This window comes from Rhinichthys klamathensis, unplaced genomic scaffold (assembly GCF_029890125.1).
Source record: "Rhinichthys klamathensis goyatoka isolate OS25496 unplaced genomic scaffold, OSU_Roscu_1.1 h1tg000272l_1, whole genome shotgun sequence".
Classification (NCBI taxonomy): Eukaryota; Metazoa; Chordata; class Actinopteri; order Cypriniformes; family Leuciscidae; genus Rhinichthys; species Rhinichthys klamathensis.
The window spans coordinates 1,515,001-1,532,500 of NW_026606792.1; the positions used below are offsets into that span (position 1 = coordinate 1,515,001).

Genomic DNA, 17,500 nt, shown 5'->3' on the forward strand with positions numbered 1-17,500 from the left:
CAAAATGTAATAAAATAAACATCTTAATGTATATTTTCAACGTTTTCTTTATAGCAGATTGAAAGAACACATATTCAAGGAGTAAACTAGCCCAAAATCTCAAAACTGATCACTGCATGAAAAATCTATGTTTTTGCCTGCCGTGTCTCGCCTTAAATACCAATGCTGTTGTTGTCACTGAAGCCAAAGTAATGTGGGCACATGAGCACAGGTTTTTAACAGCCCCAGTGGCCTAATGGATAAGGCACTGGCCTCCTAAGCCAGGGATTGTGGGTTCGAGTCCCATCTGGGGTGGTTTACAGCAGAGTGGCGCAGCGGAAGCGTGCTGGGCCCATAACCCAGAGGTCGATGGATCGAAACCATCCTCTGCTAAGACAGCTTTACTTATAAACATTCTCTGTACCTACTTGAAGAAAAGCTGTCACATCTCTGTGCTAAAACCCTTTGTTGTTTTCACCTGATCTCATTTATGACAGAGGCACTTCGTGTGCACTTCATTTGTGCCTAAATGCAAGTCCTTTTGAAAACACCTGTGAATGGGAGTTCTTCTACGGCGAGCAGAGTGGCGCAGCGGAAGCGTGCTGGGCCCATAACCCAGAGGTCGATGGATCGAAACCATCCTCTGCTAAGACAGCTTTACTTATAAACATACTCTGTTCCTACTTGAAGAAAAGCTGTCACATCTCTGTGCTAAAACCCTTTCTTGTTTTCACCTGATCTAACCCAGAGGTCGATGGATCAAAACCATCCTCTGCTAAGGCATCTTCACTTATGTCCATGTTTTATCCCAATAAAGAGCAACTTCCACATCTCACTTGTTCATTCAGAAAATCTGTGTGTTTGTGTGTGTATGCCGTTTTAAAAACGCCTCATTGACTAAGCCACCTGAATGAGATTGACAATTAGTAGGGCAAGCGATTCATGCCCCAGTGGCCTATTGAAGTAGTCGTTCATCCGGATTACTTTGTGTGCTGCCCTTGTTTAAATGCCAATGCTGTTGTTGTCACTGAAGCCAAAGTAATGTGGGCACATGAGCACAGGTTTTTAACAGCCCCAGTGGCCCAATGGATAAGGCACTGGCCTCCTAAGCCAGGGATTGTGGGTTTGAGTCCCATCTGGGGTGGTTTACAGCAGAGTGGCGCAGCGGAAGCGTGCTGGGCCCATAACCCAGAGGTCGATGGATCAAAACCATCTTCTGCTAAGACAGCTTTTCTTATAAACATTCTCTGTACCTACTTGAAGAAAAGTAGAGTACACCACGTGATGCGTCTGAGCGAATCACGTTAGCAGAAACCAGCAGTGGCCAATGAGATTTCGTCATTTCTTTAAATCACCCTTTGGACATTCACGATTGGTTACTGATAGAAAGGAAATGCCCATATTTGGGTTACATAAGGTTGTGCAGGAGACTCAGAGCTTTTACAGCGATACCGCTCATGACATACTTCAGTAAACAGACGGAGCGCGGCATGTCGCGCTGGAATGCGAACTTCTTGGTAAATTCGGGAGAAACTTACTGTCGCAAGTAAACAAAATGTAATAAAATAAACATCTTAATGTATATTTTCAACGTTTTCTTTATAGCAGATTGAAAGAACACATATTCAAGGAGTAAACTAGCCCAAAATCTCAAAACTGATCACTGCATGAAAAATCGATGTTTTTGCCTGCCGTGTCTCGCCTTAAATACCAATGCTGTTGTTGTCACTGAAGCCAAAGTAATGTGGGCACATGAGCACAGGGTTTTAACAGCCCCAGTGGCCTAATGGATAAGGCACTGGCCTCCTAAGCCAGGGATTGTGGGTTCGAGTCCCATCTGGGGTGGTTTACAGCAGAGTGGCGCAGCGGAAGCGTGCTGGGCCCATAACCCAGAGGTCGATGGATCGAAACCATCCTCTGCTAAGACAGCTTTACTTATAAACATTCTCTGTACCTACTTGAAGAAAAGCTGTCACATCTCTGTGCTAAAACCCTTTGTTGTTTTCACCTGATCTCATTTATGACAGAGGCACTTCGTGTGCACTTCATGTGTGCCTAAACGCAAGTCCTTTTGAAAACACCTGTGAATGGGAGTTCTTCTACGGCAAGCAGAGTGGCGCAGCGGAAGCGTGCTGGGCCCATAACCCAGAGGTCGATGGATCGAAACCATCCTCTGCTAAGACAGCTTTACTTATAAACATACTCTGTTCCTACTTGAAGAAAAGCTGTCACATCTCTGTGCTAAAACCCTTTCTTGTTTTCACCTGATCTAACCCAGAGGTCGATGGATCAAAACCATCCTCTGCTAAGGCATCTTCACTTATGTCCATGTTTTATCCCAATAAAGAGCAACTTCCACATCTCACTTGTTCATTCAGAAAATCTGTGTGTTTGTGTGTGTATGCCGTTTTAAAAACGCCTCATTGACTAAGCCACCTGAATGAGATTGACAATTAGTAGGGCAAGCGATTCATGCCCCAGTGGCCTATTGAAGTAGTCGTTCATCCGGATTACTTTGTGTGCTGCCCTTGTTTAAATGCCAATGCTGTTGTTGTCACTGAAGCCAAAGTAATGTGGGCACATGAGCACAGGTTTTTAACAGCCCCAGTGGCCCAATGGATAAGGCACTGGCCTCCTAAGCCAGGGATTGTGGGTTTGAGTCCCATCTGGGGTGGTTTACAGCAGAGTGGCGCAGCGGAAGCGTGCTGGGCCCATAACCCAGAGGTCGATGGATCAAAACCATCTTCTGCTAAGACAGCTTTTCTTATAAACATTCTCTGTACCTACTTGAAGAAAAGTAGAGTACACCACGTGATGCGTCTGAGCGAATCACGTTAGCAGAAACCAGCAGTGGCCAATGAGATTTCGTCATTTCTTTAAATCACCCTTTGGACATTCACGATTGGTTACTGATAGAAAGGAAATGCCCATATTTGGGTTACATAAGGTTGTGCAGGAGACTCAGAGCTTTACAGCGATACCGCTCATGACATACTTCAGTAAACAGACGGAGCGCGGCATGTCGCGCTGGAATGCGAACTTCTTGGTAAATTCGGGAGAAACTTACTGTCGCAAGTAAACAAAATGTAATAAAATAAACATCTTAATGTATATTTTCAACGTTTTCTTTATAGCAGATTGAAAGAACACATATTCAAGGAGTAAACTAGCCCAAAATCTCAAAACTGATCACTGCATGAAAAATCGATGTTTTTGCCTGCCGTGTCTCGCCTTAAATACCAATGCTGTTGTTGTCACTGAAGCCAAAGTAATGTGGGCACATGAGCACAGGTTTTTAACAGCCCCAGTGGCCCAATGGAAAAGGCACTGGCCTCCTAAGCCAGGGATTGTGGGTTTGAGTCCCATCTGGGGTGGTTTACAGCAGAGTGGCGCAGCGGAAGCGTGCTGGGCCCATAACCCAGAGGTCGATGGATCAAAACCATCTTCTGCTAAGACAGCTTTTCTTATAAACATTCTCTGTACCTACTTGAAGAAAAGTAGAGTACACCACGTGATGCGTCTGAGCGAATCACGTTAGCAGAAACCAGCAGTGGCCAATGAGATTTCGTCATTTCTTTAAATCACCCTTTGGACATTCACGATTGGTTACTGATAGAAAGGAAATGCCCATATTTGGGTTACATAAGGTTGTGCAGGAGACTCAGAGCTTTACAGCGATACCGCTCATGACATACTTCAGTAAACAGACGGAGCGCGGCATGTCGCGCTGGAATGCGAACTTCTTGGTAAATTCGGGAGAAACTTACTGTCGCAAGTAAACAAAATGTAATAAAATAAACATCTTAATGTATATTTTCAACGTTTTCTTTATAGCAGATTGAAAGAACACATATTCAAGGAGTAAACTAGCCCAAAATCTCAAAACTGATCACTGCATGAAAAATCGATGTTTTTGCCTGCCGTGTCTCGCCTTAAATACCAATGCTGTTGTTGTCACTGAAGCCAAAGTAATGTGGGCACATGAGCACAGGTTTTTAACAGCCCCAGTGGCCTAATGGATAAGGCACTGGCCTCCTAAGCCAGGGATTGTGGGTTCGAGTCCCATCTGGGGTGGTTTACAGCAGAGTGGCGCAGCGGAAGCGTGCTGGGCCCATAACCCAGAGGTCGATGGATCGAAACCATCCTCTGCTAAGACAGCTTTACTTATAAACATTCTCTGTACCTACTTGAAGAAAAGCTGTCACATCTCTGTGCTAAAACCCTTTGTTGTTTTCACCTGATCTCATTTATGACAGAGGCACTTCGTGTGCACTTCATGTGTGCCTAAACGCAAGTCCTTTTGAAAACACCTGTGAATGGGAGTTCTTCTAGGGCAAGCAGAGTGGCGCAGCGGAAGCGTGCTGGGCCCATAACCCAGAGGTCGATGGATCGAAACCATCCTCTGCTAAGACAGCTTTACTTATAAACATACTCTGTTCCTACTTGAAGAAAAGCTGTCACATCTCTGTGCTAAAACCCTTTCTTGTTTTCACCTGATCTAACCCAGAGGTCGATGGATCAAAACCATCCTCTGCTAAGGCATCTTCACTTATGTCCATGTTTTATCCCAATAAAGAGCAACTTCCACATCTCACTTGTTCATTCAGAAAATCTGTGTGTTTGTGTGTGTATGCCGTTTTAAAAACGCCTCATTGACTAAGCCACCTGAATGAGATTGACAATTAGTAGGGCAAGCGATTCATGCCCCAGTGGCCTATTGAAGTAGTCGTTCATCCGGATTACTTTGTGTGCTGCCCTTGTTTAAATGCCAATGCTGTTGTTGTCACTGAAGCCAAAGTAATGTGGGCACATGAGCACAGGTTTTTAACAGCCCCAGTGGCCCAATGGATAAGGCACTGGCCTCCTAAGCCAGGGATTGTGGGTTTGAGTCCCATCTGGGGTGGTTTACAGCAGAGTGGCGCAGCGGAAGCGTGCTGGGCCCATAACCCAGAGGTCGATGGATCAAAACCATCTTCTGCTAAGACAGCTTTTCTTATAAACATTCTCTGTACCTACTTGAAGAAAAGTAGAGTACACCACGTGATGCGTCTGAGCGAATCACGTTAGCAGAAACCAGCAGTGGCCAATGAGATTTCGTCATTTCTTTAAATCACCCTTTGGACATTCACGATTGGTTACTGATAGAAAGGAAATGCCCATATTTGGGTTACATAAGGTTGTGCAGGAGACTCAGAGCTTTACAGCGATACCGCTCATGACATACTTCAGTAAACAGACGGAGCGCGGCATGTCGCGCTGGAATGCGAACTTCTTGGTAAATTCGGGAGAAACTTACTGTCGCAAGTAAACAAAATGTAATAAAATAAACATCTTAATGTATATTTTCAACGTTTTCTTTATAGCAGATTGAAAGAACACATATTCAAGGAGTAAACTAGCCCAAAATCTCAAAACTGATCACTGCATGAAAAATCGATGTTTTTGCCTGCCGTGTCTCGCCTTAAATACCAATGCTGTTGTTGTCACTGAAGCCAAAGTAATGTGGGCACATGAGCACAGGTTTTTAACAGCCCCAGTGGCCTAATGGATAAGGCACTGGCCTCCTAAGCCAGGGATTGTGGGTTCGAGTCCCATCTGGGGTGGTTTACAGCAGAGTGGCGCAGCGGAAGCGTGCTGGGCCCATAACCCAGAGGTCGATGGATCGAAACCATCCTCTGCTAAGACAGCTTTACTTATAAACATTCTCTGTACCTACTTGAAGAAAAGCTGTCACATCTCTGTGCTAAAACCCTTTGTTGTTTTCACCTGATCTCATTTATGACAGAGGCACTTCGTGTGCACTTCATGTGTGCCTAAACGCAAGTCCTTTTGAAAACACCTGTGAATGGGAGTTCTTCTACGGCAAGCAGAGTGGCGCAGCGGAAGCGTGCTGGGCCCATAACCCAGAGGTCGATGGATCGAAACCATCCTCTGCTAAGACAGCTTTACTTATAAACATACTCTGTTCCTACTTGAAGAAAAGCTGTCACATCTCTTTGCTAAAACCCTTTCTTGTTTTCACCTGATCTAACCCAGAGGTCGATGGATCGAAACCATCCTCTGCTAAGGCATCTTCACTTATGTCCATGTTTTATCCCAATAAAGAGCAACTTCCACATCTCGCTTGTTCATTCAGACAATCTGTGTGTTTGTGTGTGTATGCCCTTTTAAAAACGCCTCATTGACTAAGCCACCTGAATGAGATTGACAATTAGTAGGGCAAGCGATTCATGCCCCAGTGGCCTATTGAAGTAGTCGTTCATCCGGATTACTTTGTGTGCTGCCCTTGTTTAAATGCCAATGCTGTTGTTGTCACTGAAGCCAAAGTAATGTGGGCACATGAGCACAGGTTTTTAACAGCCCCAGTGGCCCAATGGATAAGGCACTGGCCTCCTAAGCCAGGGATTGTGGGTTTGAGTCCCATCTGGGGTGGTTTACAGCAGAGTGGCGCAGCGGAAGCGTGCTGGGCCCATAACCCAGAGGTCGATGGATCAAAACCATCTTCTGCTAAGACAGCTTTTCTTATAAACATTCTCTGTACCTACTTGAAGAAAAGTAGAGTACACCACGTGATGCGTCTGAGCGAATCACGTTAGCAGAAACCAGCAGTGGCCAATGAGATTTCGTCATTTCTTTAAATCACCCTTTGGACATTCACGATTGGTTACTGATAGAAAGGAAATGCCCATATTTGGGTTACATAAGGTTGTGCAGGAGACTCAGAGCTTTACAGCGATACCGCTCATGACATACTTCAGTAAACAGACGGAGCGCGGCATGTCGCGCTGGAATGCGAACTTCTTGGTAAATTCGGGAGAAACTTACTGTCGCAAGTAAACAAAATGTAATAAAATAAACATCTTAATGTATATTTTCAACGTTTTCTTTATAGCAGATTGAAAGAACACATATTCAAGGAGTAAACTAGCCCAAAATCTCAAAACTGATCACTGCATGAAAAATCGATGTTTTTGCCTGCCGTGTCTCGCCTTAAATACCAATGCTGTTGTTGTCACTGAAGCCAAAGTAATGTGGGCACATGAGCACAGGTTTTTAACAGCCCCAGTGGCCTAATGGATAAGGCACTGGCCTCCTAAGCCAGGGATTGTGGGTTCGAGTCCCATCTGGGGTGGTTTACAGCAGAGTGGCGCAGCGGAAGCGTGCTGGGCCCATAACCCAGAGGTCGATGGATCGAAACCATCCTCTGCTAAGACAGCTTTACTTATAAACATTCTCTGTACCTACTTGAAGAAAAGCTGTCACATCTCTGTGCTAAAACCCTTTGTTGTTTTCACCTGATCTCATTTATGACAGAGGCACTTCGTGTGCACTTCATGTGTGCCTAAACGCAAGTCCTTTTGAAAACACCTGTGAATGGGAGTTCTTCTACGGCAAGCAGAGTGGCGCAGCGGAAGCGTGCTGGGCCCATAACCCAGAGGTCGATGGATCGAAACCATCCTCTGCTAAGACAGCTTTACTTATAAACATACTCTGTTCCTACTTGAAGAAAAGCTGTCACATCTCTTTGCTAAAACCCTTTCTTGTTTTCACCTGATCTAACCCAGAGGTCGATGGATCGAAACCATCCTCTGCTAAGGCATCTTCACTTATGTCCATGTTTTATCCCAATAAAGAGCAACTTCCACATCTCGCTTGTTCATTCAGAAAATCTGTGTGTTTGTGTGTGTATGCCCTTTTAAAAACGCCTCATTGACTAAGCCACCTGAATGAGATTGACAATTAGTAGGGCAAGCGATTCATGCCCCAGTGGCCTATTGAAGTAGTCGTTCATCCGGATTACTTTGTGTGCTGGCCTTGTTTAAATACCAATGCTGTTGTTGTCACTGAAGCCAAAGTAATGTGGGCACATGAGCACAGGTTTTTAACAGCCCCAGTGGCCTAATGGATAAGGCACTGGCCTCCTAAGCCAGGGAAGTCCCATCTGGGGTGGTTTACAGCAGAGTGGCGCAGCGGAAGCGTGCTTGGCCCATAACCCAGAGGTCGATGGATCGAAACCATCCTCTGCTAAGACAGCTTTACTTATAAACATTCTCTGTACCTACTTGAAGAAAAGCTGTCACATCTCTGTGCTAAAACCCTTTGTTGTTTTCACCTGATCTCATTTATGACAGAGGCACTTCGTGTGCACTTCGTGTGCACTTCATGTGTGCCTAAACGCAAGTCCTTTTGAAAACACCTGTGAATGGGAGCTCTTCTATGGCGAGCAGAGTGGCGCAGCGGAAGCGTGCTGGGCCCATAACCCAGAGGTCGATGGATCGAAACCATCCTCTGCTAAGACAGCTTTACTTATAAACATTCTCTGTACCTACTTGAAGAAAAGCTGTCACATCTCTGTGCTAAAACCCTTTTTTGTTTTCACCTGATCTAACCCAGAGGTCGATGGATCGAAACCATCCTCTGCTAAGGCATCTTCACTTATGTCCATGTTTTATCCCAATAAAGAGCAACTTCCACATCTCGCTTGTTCATTCAGAAAATCTGTGTGTTTGTGTGTGTATGCCCTTTTAAAAACGCCTCATTGACTAAGCCACCTGAATGAGATTGACAATTAGTAGGGCAAGCGATTCATGCCCCAGTGGCCTATTGAAGTAGTCGTTCATCCGGATTACTTTGTGTGCTGGCCTTGTTTAAATACCAATGCTGTTATTGTCACTGAAGCCAAAGTAATGTGGGCACATGAGCACAGGTTTTTAACAGCCCCAGTGGCCTAATGGATAAGGCACTGGCCTCCTAAGCCAGGGAAGTCCCATCTGGGGTGTTTTACAGCAGAGTGGCGCAGCGGAAGCGTGCTTGGCCCATAACCCAGAGGTCGATGGATCGAAACCATCCTCTGCTAAGACAGCTTTACTTATAAACATTCTCTGTACCTACTTGAAGAAAAGCTGTCACATCTCTGTGCTAAAACCCTTTGTTGTTTTCACCTGATCTCATTTCTGACAGAGGCACTTCGTGTGCACTTCATGTGTGCCTAAACGCAAGTCCTTTTGAAAACACCTGTGAATGGGAGTTCTTCTATGGCGAGCAGAGTGGCGCAGCGGAAGCGTGCTGGGCCCATAACCCAGAGGTCGATGGATCGAAACCATCCTCTGCTAAGACAGCTTTACTTATAAACATTCTCTGTACCTACTTGAAGAAAAGCTGTCACATCTCTGTGCTAAAACCCTTTGTTGTTTTCACCTGATCTCATTTATGACAGAGGCACTTCGTGTGCACTTCATTTGTGCCTAAATGCAAGTCCTTTTGAAAACACCTGTGAATGGGAGTTCTTCTACGGCGAGCAGAGTGGCGCAGCGGAAGCGTGCTGGGCCCATAACCCAGAGGTCGATGGATCGAAACCATCCTCTGCTAAGACAGCTTTACTTATAAACATACTCTGTTCCTACTTGAAGAAAAGCTGTCACATCTCTGTGCTAAAACCCTTTCTTGTTTTCACCTGATCTAACCCAGAGGTCGATGGATCAAAACCATCCTCTGCTAAGGCATCTTCACTTATGTCCATGTTTTATCCCAATAAAGAGCAACTTCCACATCTCACTTGTTCATTCAGAAAATCTGTGTGTTTGTGTGTGTATGCCGTTTTAAAAACGCCTCATTGACTAAGCCACCTGAATGAGATTGACAATTAGTAGGGCAAGCGATTCATGCCCCAGTGGCCTATTGAAGTAGTCGTTCATCCGGATTACTTTGTGTGCTGCCCTTGTTTAAATGCCAATGCTGTTGTTGTCACTGAAGCCAAAGTAATGTGGGCACATGAGCACAGGTTTTTAACAGCCCCAGTGGCCCAATGGATAAGGCACTGGCCTCCTAAGCCAGGGATTGTGGGTTTGAATCCCATCTGGGGTGGTTTACAGCAGAGTGGCGCAGCGGAAGCGTGCTGGGCCCATAACCCAGAGGTCGATGGATCAAAACCATCTTCTGCTAAGACAGCTTTTCTTATAAACATTCTCTGTACCTACTTGAAGAAAAGCTGTCACATCTCTGTGCTAAAACCCTTTGTTGTTTTCGCCTGATCTCATTTATGACAGAGGCACTTCGTGTGCACTTCATGTGTGCCTAAACGCAAGTCCTTTTGAAAACACCTGTGAATGGGAGTTCTTCTACGGCGAGCAGAGTGGCGCAGCGGAAGCGTGCTGGGCCCATAACCCAGAGGTCGATGGATCGAAACCATCCTCTGCTAAGACAGCTTTACTTATAAACATACTCTGTTCCTACTTGAAGAAAAGCTGTCTCATCTCTTTGCTAAAACCTTTTCTTGTTTTCACCTGATCTAACCCAGAGGTCGATGGATCGAAACCATCCTCTGCTAAGGCATCTTCACTTATGTCCATGTTTTATCCCAATAAAGAGCAACTTCCACATCTCGCTTGTTCATTCAGAAAATCTGTGTGTTTGTGTGTGTATGCCCTTTTAAAAACGCCTCATTGACTAAGCCACCTGAATGAGATTGACAATTAGTAGGGCAAGCGATTCATGCCCCAGTGGCCTATTGAAGTAGTCGTTCATCCGGATTACTTTGTGTGCTGGCCTTGTTTAAATACCAATGCTGTTGTTGTCACTGAAGCCAAAGTAATGTGGGCACATGAGCACAGGTTTTTAACAGCCCCAGTGGCCTAATGGATAAGGCACTGGCCTCCTAAGCCAGGGAAGTCCCATCTGGGGTGGTTTACAGCAGAGTGGCGCAGCGGAAGCGTGCTTGGCCCATAACCCAGAGGTCGATGGATCGAAACCATCCTCTGCTAAGACAGCTTTACTTATAAACATTCTCTGTACCTACTTGAAGAAAAGCTGTCACATCTCTGTGCTAAAACCCTTTGTTGTTTTCACCTGATCTCATTTATGACAGAGGCACTTCGTGTGCACTTCATGTGTGCCTAAACGCAAGTCCTTTTGAAAACACCTGTGAATGGGAGTTCTTCTATGGCGAGCAGAGTGGCGCAGCGGAAGCGTGCTGGGCCCATAACCCAGAGGTCGATGGATCGAAACCATCCTCTGCTAAGACAGCTTTACTTATAAACATTCTCTGTACCTACTTGAAGAAAAGCTGTCACATCTCTGTGCTAAAACCCTTTGTTGTTTTCACCTGATCTCATTTATGACAGAGGCACTTCGTGTGCACTTCATGTGTGCCTAAACGCAAGTCCTTTTGAAAACACCTGTGAATGGGAGTTCTTCTACGGCAAGCAGAGTGGCGCAGCGGAAGCGTGCTGGGCCCATAACCCAGAGGTCGATGGATCGAAACCATCCTCTGCTAAGACAGCTTTACTTATAAACATACTCTGTTCCTACTTGAAGAAAAGCTGTCACATCTCTTTGCTAAAACCCTTTCTTGTTTTCACCTGATCTAACCCAGAGGTCGATGGATCGAAACCATCCTCTGCTAAGGCATCTTCACTTATGTCCATGTTTTATCCCAATAAAGAGCAACTTCCACATCTCGCTTGTTCATTCAGAAAATCTGTGTGTTTGTGTGTGTATGCCCTTTTAAAAACGCCTCATTGACTAAGCCACCTGAATGAGATTGACAATTAGTAGGGCAAGCGATTCATGCCCCAGTGGCCTATTGAAGTAGTCGTTCATCCGGATTACTTTGTGTGCTGGCCTTGTTTAAATACCAATGCTGTTGTTGTCACTGAAGCCAAAGTAATGTGGGCACATGAGCACAGGTTTTTAACAGCCCCAGTGGCCTAATGGATAAGGCACTGGCCTCCTAAGCCAGGGAAGTCCCATCTGGGGTGGTTTACAGCAGAGTGGCGCAGCGGAAGCGTGCTTGGCCCATAACCCAGAGGTCGATGGATCGAAACCATCCTCTGCTAAGACAGCTTTACTTATAAACATTCTCTGTACCTACTTGAAGAAAAGCTGTCACATCTCTGTGCTAAAACCCTTTGTTGTTTTCACCTGATCTCATTTATGACAGAGGCACTTCGTGTGCACTTCATGTGTGCCTAAACGCAAGTCCTTTTGAAAACACCTGTGAATGGGAGCTCTTCTATGGCGAGCAGAGTGGCGCAGCGGAAGCGTGCTGGGCCCATAACCCAGAGGTCGATGGATCGAAACCATCCTCTGCTAAGACAGCTTTACTTATAAACATTCTCTGTACCTACTTGAAGAAAAGCTGTCACATCTCTGTGCTAAAACCCTTTGTTGTTTTCGCCTGATCTCATTTATGACAGAGGCACTTCGTGTGCACTTCATGTGTGCCTAAACGCAAGTCCTTTTGAAAACACCTGTGAATGGGAGTTCTTCTACGGTGAGCAGAGTGGCGCAGCGGAAGCGTGCTAAGCCCATAACCCAGAGGTCGATGGATCGAAACCATCCTCTGCTAAGACAGCTTTACTTATAAACATACTCTGTTCCTACTTGAAGAAAAGCTGTCACATCTCTTTGCTAAAACCCTTTTTTGTTTTCACCTGATCTAACCCAGAGGTCGATGGATCGAAACCATCCTCTGCTAAGGCATCTTCACTTATGTCCATGTTTTATCCCAATAAAGAGCAACTTCCACATCTCGCTTGTTCATTCAGAAAATCTGTGTGTTTGTGTGTGTATGCCCTTTTAAAAACGCCTCATTGACTAAGCCACCTGAATGAGATTGACAATTAGTAGGGCAAGCGATTCATGCCCCAGTGGCCTATTGAAGTAGTCGTTCATCCGGATTACTTTGTGTGCTGGCCTTGTTTAAATACCAATGCTGTTGTTGTCACTGAAGCCAAAGTAATGTGGGCACATGAGCACAGGTTTTTAACAGCCCCAGTGGCCTAATGGATAAGGCACTGGCCTCCTAAGCCAGGGAAGTCCCATCTGGGGTGTTTTACAGCAGAGTGGCGCAGCGGAAGCGTGCTTGGCCCATAACCCAGAGGTCGATGGATCGAAACCATCCTCTGCTAAGACAGCTTTACTTATAAACATTCTCTGTACCTACTTGAAGAAAAGCTGTCACATCTCTGTGCTAAAACCCTTTGTTGTTTTCACCTGATCTCATTTCTGACAGAGGCACTTCGTGTGCACTTCATGTGTGCCTAAACGCAAGTCCTTTTGAAAACACCTGTGAATGGGAGTTCTTCTATGGCGAGCAGAGTGGCGCAGCGGAAGCGTGCTGGGCCCATAACCCAGAGGTCGATGGATCGAAACCATCCTCTGCTAAGACAGCTTTACTTATAAACATTCTCTGTACCTACTTGAAGAAAAGCTGTCACATCTCTGTGCTAAAACCCTTTGTTGTTTTCACCTGATCTCATTTATGACAGAGGCACTTCGTGTGCACTTCATTTGTGCCTAAATGCAAGTCCTTTTGAAAACACCTGTGAATGGGAGTTCTTCTACGGCGAGCAGAGTGGCGCAGCGGAAGCGTGCTGGGCCCATAACCCAGAGGTCGATGGATCGAAACCATCCTCTGCTAAGACAGCTTTACTTATAAACATACTCTGTTCCTACTTGAAGAAAAGCTGTCACATCTCTGTGCTAAAACCCTTTCTTGTTTTCACCTGATCTAACCCAGAGGTCGATGGATCAAAACCATCCTCTGCTAAGGCATCTTCACTTATGTCCATGTTTTATCCCAATAAAGAGCAACTTCCACATCTCACTTGTTCATTCAGAAAATCTGTGTGTTTGTGTGTGTATGCCGTTTTAAAAACGCCTCATTGACTAAGCCACCTGAATGAGATTGACAATTAGTAGGGCAAGCGATTCATGCCCCAGTGGCCTATTGAAGTAGTCGTTCATCCGGATTACTTTGTGTGCTGCCCTTGTTTAAATGCCAATGCTGTTGTTGTCACTGAAGCCAAAGTAATGTGGGCACATGAGCACAGGTTTTTAACAGCCCCAGTGGCCCAATGGATAAGGCACTGGCCTCCTAAGCCAGGGATTGTGGGTTTGAGTCCCATCTGGGGTGGTTTACAGCAGAGTGGCGCAGCGGAAGCGTGCTGGGCCCATAACCCAGAGGTCGATGGATCAAAACCATCTTCTGCTAAGACAGCTTTTCTTATAAACATTCTCTGTACCTACTTGAAGAAAAGCTGTCACATCTCTGTGCTAAAACCCTTTGTTGTTTTCGCCTGATCTCATTTATGACAGAGGCACTTCGTGTGCACTTCATGTGTGCCTAAACGCAAGTCCTTTTGAAAACACCTGTGAATGGGAGTTCTTCTACGGCGAGCAGAGTGGCGCAGCGGAAGCGTGCTGGGCCCATAACCCAGAGGTCGATGGATCGAAACCATCCTCTGCTAAGACAGCTTTACTTATAAACATACTCTGTTCCTACTTGAAGAAAAGCTGTCTCATCTCTTTGCTAAAACCTTTTCTTGTTTTCACCTGATCTAACCCAGAGGTCGATGGATCGAAACCATCCTCTGCTAAGGCATCTTCACTTATGTCCATGTTTTATCCCAATAAAGAGCAACTTCCACATCTCGCTTGTTCATTCAGAAAATCTGTGTGTTTGTGTGTGTATGCCCTTTTAAAAACGCCTCATTGACTAAGCCACCTAAATGAGATTGACAATTAGTAGGGCAAGCGATTCATGCCCCAGTGGCCTATTGAAGTAGTCGTTCATCCGGATTACTTTGTGTGCTGGCCTTGTTTAAATACCAATGCTGTTGTTGTCACTGAAGCCAAAGTAATGTGGGCACATGAGCACAGGTTTTTAACAGCCCCAGTGGCCTAATGGATAAGGCACTGGCCTCCTAAGCCAGGGAAGTCCCATCTGGGGTGGTTTACAGCAGAGTGGCGCAGCGGAAGCGTGCTTGGCCCATAACCCAGAGGTCGATGGATCGAAACCATCCTCTGCTAAGACAGCTTTACTTATAAACATTCTCTGTACCTACTTGAAGAAAAGCTGTCACATCTCTGTGCTAAAACCCTTTGTTGTTTTCACCTGATCTCATTTATGACAGAGGCACTTCGTGTGCACTTCATGTGTGCCTAAATGCAAGTCCTTTTGAAAACACCTGTGAATGGGAGTTCTTCTACGGCGAGCAGAGTGGCGCAGCGGAAGCGTGCTGGGCCCATAACCCAGAGGTTGATGGATCGAAACCGTCCTCTGCTAAGACAGCTTTACTTATAAACATACTCTGTTCCTTCTTGAAGAAAAGCTGTCACATCTCTGTGCTAAAACCCTTTCTTGTTTTCACCTGATCTAACCCAGAGGTCGATGGATCGAAACCATCCTCTGCTAAGGCATCTTCACTTATGTCCATGTTTTATCCCAATAAAGAGCAACTTCCACATCTCGCTTGTTCATTTAGAAAATCTGTGTGTTTGTGTATGCCCTTTTAAAAACGCCTCATTGACTAAGCCACCTGAATGAGATTGACAATTAGTAGGGCAAGCGATTCATGCCCCAGTGGCCTATTGAAGTAGTCGTTCATCCGGATTACTTTGTGTGCTGGCCTTGTTTAAATAGCAATGCTGTTGTTGTCACTGAAGCCAAAGTAATGTGGGCACATGAGCACAGGTTTTTAACAGCCCCAGTGGCCTAATGGATAAGGCACTGGCCTCCTAAGCCAGGGATTGTGGGTTCGAGTCCCATCTGGGGTGGTTTACAGCAGAGTGGCGCAGCGGAAGCGTGCTGGGCCCATAACCCAGAGGTCGATGGATCGAAACCATCCTCTGCTAAGACAGCTTTACTTATAATCATTCTCTGTACCTACTTGAAGAAAAGCTGTCACATCTCTGTGCTAAAACCCTTTGTTGTTTTCACCTGATCTCATTTCTGACCGAGGCACTTCGTGTGCACTTCATGTGTGCCTAAATGCAAGTCCTTTTGAAAACACCTGTGAATGGGAGTTCTTCTACGGTGAGCAGAGTGGCGCAGCGGAAGCGTGCTGGGCCCATAACCCAGAGGGCGATGGATCGAAACCATCCTCTGCTGAGACAGCTTTACTTATAAACATACTCTGTTCCTACATGAAGAAAAGCTGTCACATCTCTGTGCTAAAACCCTTTCTTGTTTTCACCTGATCTAACCCAGAGGTCGATGGATCGAAACCATCCTCTGCTAAGGCATCTTCACTTATGTCCATGTTTTATCCTAATAAAGAGCAACTTCCACATCTCGCTTGTTCATTCTGAAAATCTGTGTGTTTGTGTGTGTATGCCCTTTTAAAAACGCCTCATTGACTAAGCCACCTGAATGAGATTGAAAATTAGTAGGGCAAGCGATTCATGCCCCAGTGGCCTATTGAAGTAGTCGTTCATCCGGATTACTTTGTGTGCTGGCCTTGTTTAAATACCAATGCTGTTGTTGTCACTGAAGCCAAAGTAATGTGGGCACATGAGCACAGGTTTTTAACAGCCCCAGTGGCCTAATGGATAAGGCACTGGCCTTCTAAGCCAGGGATTGTGGGTTCGAGTCCCATCTGGGGTGGTTTACAGCAGAGTGGCGCAGCGGAAGCGTGCTGGGCCCATAACCCAGAGGTCGATGGATCGAAACCATCCTCTGCTAAGACAACTTTACTTATAAACATTCTCTGTACCTACTTGAAGAAAAGCTGTCACATCTCTGTGCTAAAACCCTTTGTTGTTTTCACCTGATCTCATTTATGACATAGGCACTTCGTGTGCACTTCGTGTGCACTTCATGTGTGCCTAAACGCAGGTCCTTTTGAAAACACCTGTGAATGGGAGTTCTTCTATGGCGAGCAGAGTGGCGCAGCGGAAGCGTGCTGGGCCCATAACCCAGAGGTCGATGGATCGAAACCATCCTCTGCTAAGACAGCTTTACTTATAAATATTCTCTGTACCTACTTGAAGAAAAGCTGTCACATCTCTGTGCTAAAACCCTTTGTTGTTTTCACCTGATCTCATTTATGACAGAGGCACTTCGTGTGCACTTCATGTGTGCTTAAACGCAAGTCCTTTTGAAAACACCTGTGAATGGTAGTTCTTTGACAGCGAGCAGAGTGGCGCAGCGGAAGCGTGCTGGGCCCATAACCCAGAGGTCGATGGATCGAAACCATCCTCTGCTAAGACAGCTTTACTTATAAACATACTCTGTTCCTACTTGAAGAAAAGCTGTCACATCTCTGTGCTAAAACCCTTTGTTGTTTTCACCTGATCTCATTTATGACAGAGGCACTTCGTGTGCACTTCGTGTGCACTTCGTGTGCACTTCATGTGTGCCTAAACGCAAGTCCTTTTGAAAACACCTGTGAATGGGAGTTCTTCTACGGCGAGCAGAGTGGCGCAGCGGAAGCGTGCTGGGCCCATAACCCAGAGGTCGATGGATCGAAACCATCCTCTGCTAAGACAGCTTTACTTATAAACATACTCTGTTCCTGCTTGAAGAAAAGCTGTCACATCTCTGTGCTAAAATCCTTGCTTGTTTTCACCTGATCTAACCCAGAGGTCGATGGATCGAAACCATCCTCTGCTAAGGCATCTTCACTTATGTCCATGTTTTATCCCAATAAAGAGCAACTTCCACATCTCGCTTGTTCATTCAGAAAATCTGTGTGTTTGTGTGTGTATGCCCTTTTAAAAACGCCTCATTGACTAAGCC

General features: G+C 45.6%; 14 non-coding genes across 14 annotated transcripts; all 14 read left to right on the forward strand.

Moving 5' to 3' along the window:
- Nucleotides 1-221: 221 nt before the first annotated feature.
- Nucleotides 222-294, forward strand: trnar-ccu (transfer RNA arginine (anticodon CCU)). The gene has a single exon. It is a non-coding gene; the product is annotated as a tRNA-Arg (tRNA).
- Nucleotides 295-1,050: 756 nt separating this feature from the next.
- Nucleotides 1,051-1,123, forward strand: trnar-ccu (transfer RNA arginine (anticodon CCU)). Its single transcript has one exon. It is a non-coding gene; the product is annotated as a tRNA-Arg (tRNA).
- Nucleotides 1,124-1,751: 628 nt separating this feature from the next.
- On the forward strand, nucleotides 1,752-1,824 carry trnar-ccu (transfer RNA arginine (anticodon CCU)). Its single transcript has one exon. It is a non-coding gene; the product is annotated as a tRNA-Arg (tRNA).
- Nucleotides 1,825-2,580: 756 nt separating this feature from the next.
- Nucleotides 2,581-2,653, forward strand: trnar-ccu (transfer RNA arginine (anticodon CCU)). Its single transcript has one exon. It is a non-coding gene; the product is annotated as a tRNA-Arg (tRNA).
- A 627-nt stretch (nucleotides 2,654-3,280) lies between these two features.
- On the forward strand, nucleotides 3,281-3,353 carry trnar-ccu (transfer RNA arginine (anticodon CCU)). Its single transcript has one exon. It is a non-coding gene; the product is annotated as a tRNA-Arg (tRNA).
- A 627-nt stretch (nucleotides 3,354-3,980) lies between these two features.
- On the forward strand, nucleotides 3,981-4,053 carry trnar-ccu (transfer RNA arginine (anticodon CCU)). The gene has a single exon. It is a non-coding gene; the product is annotated as a tRNA-Arg (tRNA).
- A 756-nt stretch (nucleotides 4,054-4,809) lies between these two features.
- On the forward strand, nucleotides 4,810-4,882 carry trnar-ccu (transfer RNA arginine (anticodon CCU)). The gene has a single exon. It is a non-coding gene; the product is annotated as a tRNA-Arg (tRNA).
- Nucleotides 4,883-5,509: 627 nt separating this feature from the next.
- trnar-ccu (transfer RNA arginine (anticodon CCU)) lies at nucleotides 5,510-5,582 on the forward strand. The gene has a single exon. It is a non-coding gene; the product is annotated as a tRNA-Arg (tRNA).
- A 756-nt stretch (nucleotides 5,583-6,338) lies between these two features.
- On the forward strand, nucleotides 6,339-6,411 carry trnar-ccu (transfer RNA arginine (anticodon CCU)). Its single transcript has one exon. It is a non-coding gene; the product is annotated as a tRNA-Arg (tRNA).
- Nucleotides 6,412-7,038: 627 nt separating this feature from the next.
- Nucleotides 7,039-7,111, forward strand: trnar-ccu (transfer RNA arginine (anticodon CCU)). Its single transcript has one exon. It is a non-coding gene; the product is annotated as a tRNA-Arg (tRNA).
- A 2,659-nt stretch (nucleotides 7,112-9,770) lies between these two features.
- On the forward strand, nucleotides 9,771-9,843 carry trnar-ccu (transfer RNA arginine (anticodon CCU)). Its single transcript has one exon. It is a non-coding gene; the product is annotated as a tRNA-Arg (tRNA).
- A 3,978-nt stretch (nucleotides 9,844-13,821) lies between these two features.
- trnar-ccu (transfer RNA arginine (anticodon CCU)) lies at nucleotides 13,822-13,894 on the forward strand. Its single transcript has one exon. It is a non-coding gene; the product is annotated as a tRNA-Arg (tRNA).
- A 1,570-nt stretch (nucleotides 13,895-15,464) lies between these two features.
- On the forward strand, nucleotides 15,465-15,537 carry trnar-ccu (transfer RNA arginine (anticodon CCU)). The gene has a single exon. It is a non-coding gene; the product is annotated as a tRNA-Arg (tRNA).
- A 756-nt stretch (nucleotides 15,538-16,293) lies between these two features.
- On the forward strand, nucleotides 16,294-16,366 carry trnar-ucu (transfer RNA arginine (anticodon UCU)). The gene has a single exon. It is a non-coding gene; the product is annotated as a tRNA-Arg (tRNA).
- The last annotated feature ends 1,134 nt before the right edge of the window (nucleotides 16,367-17,500 follow it).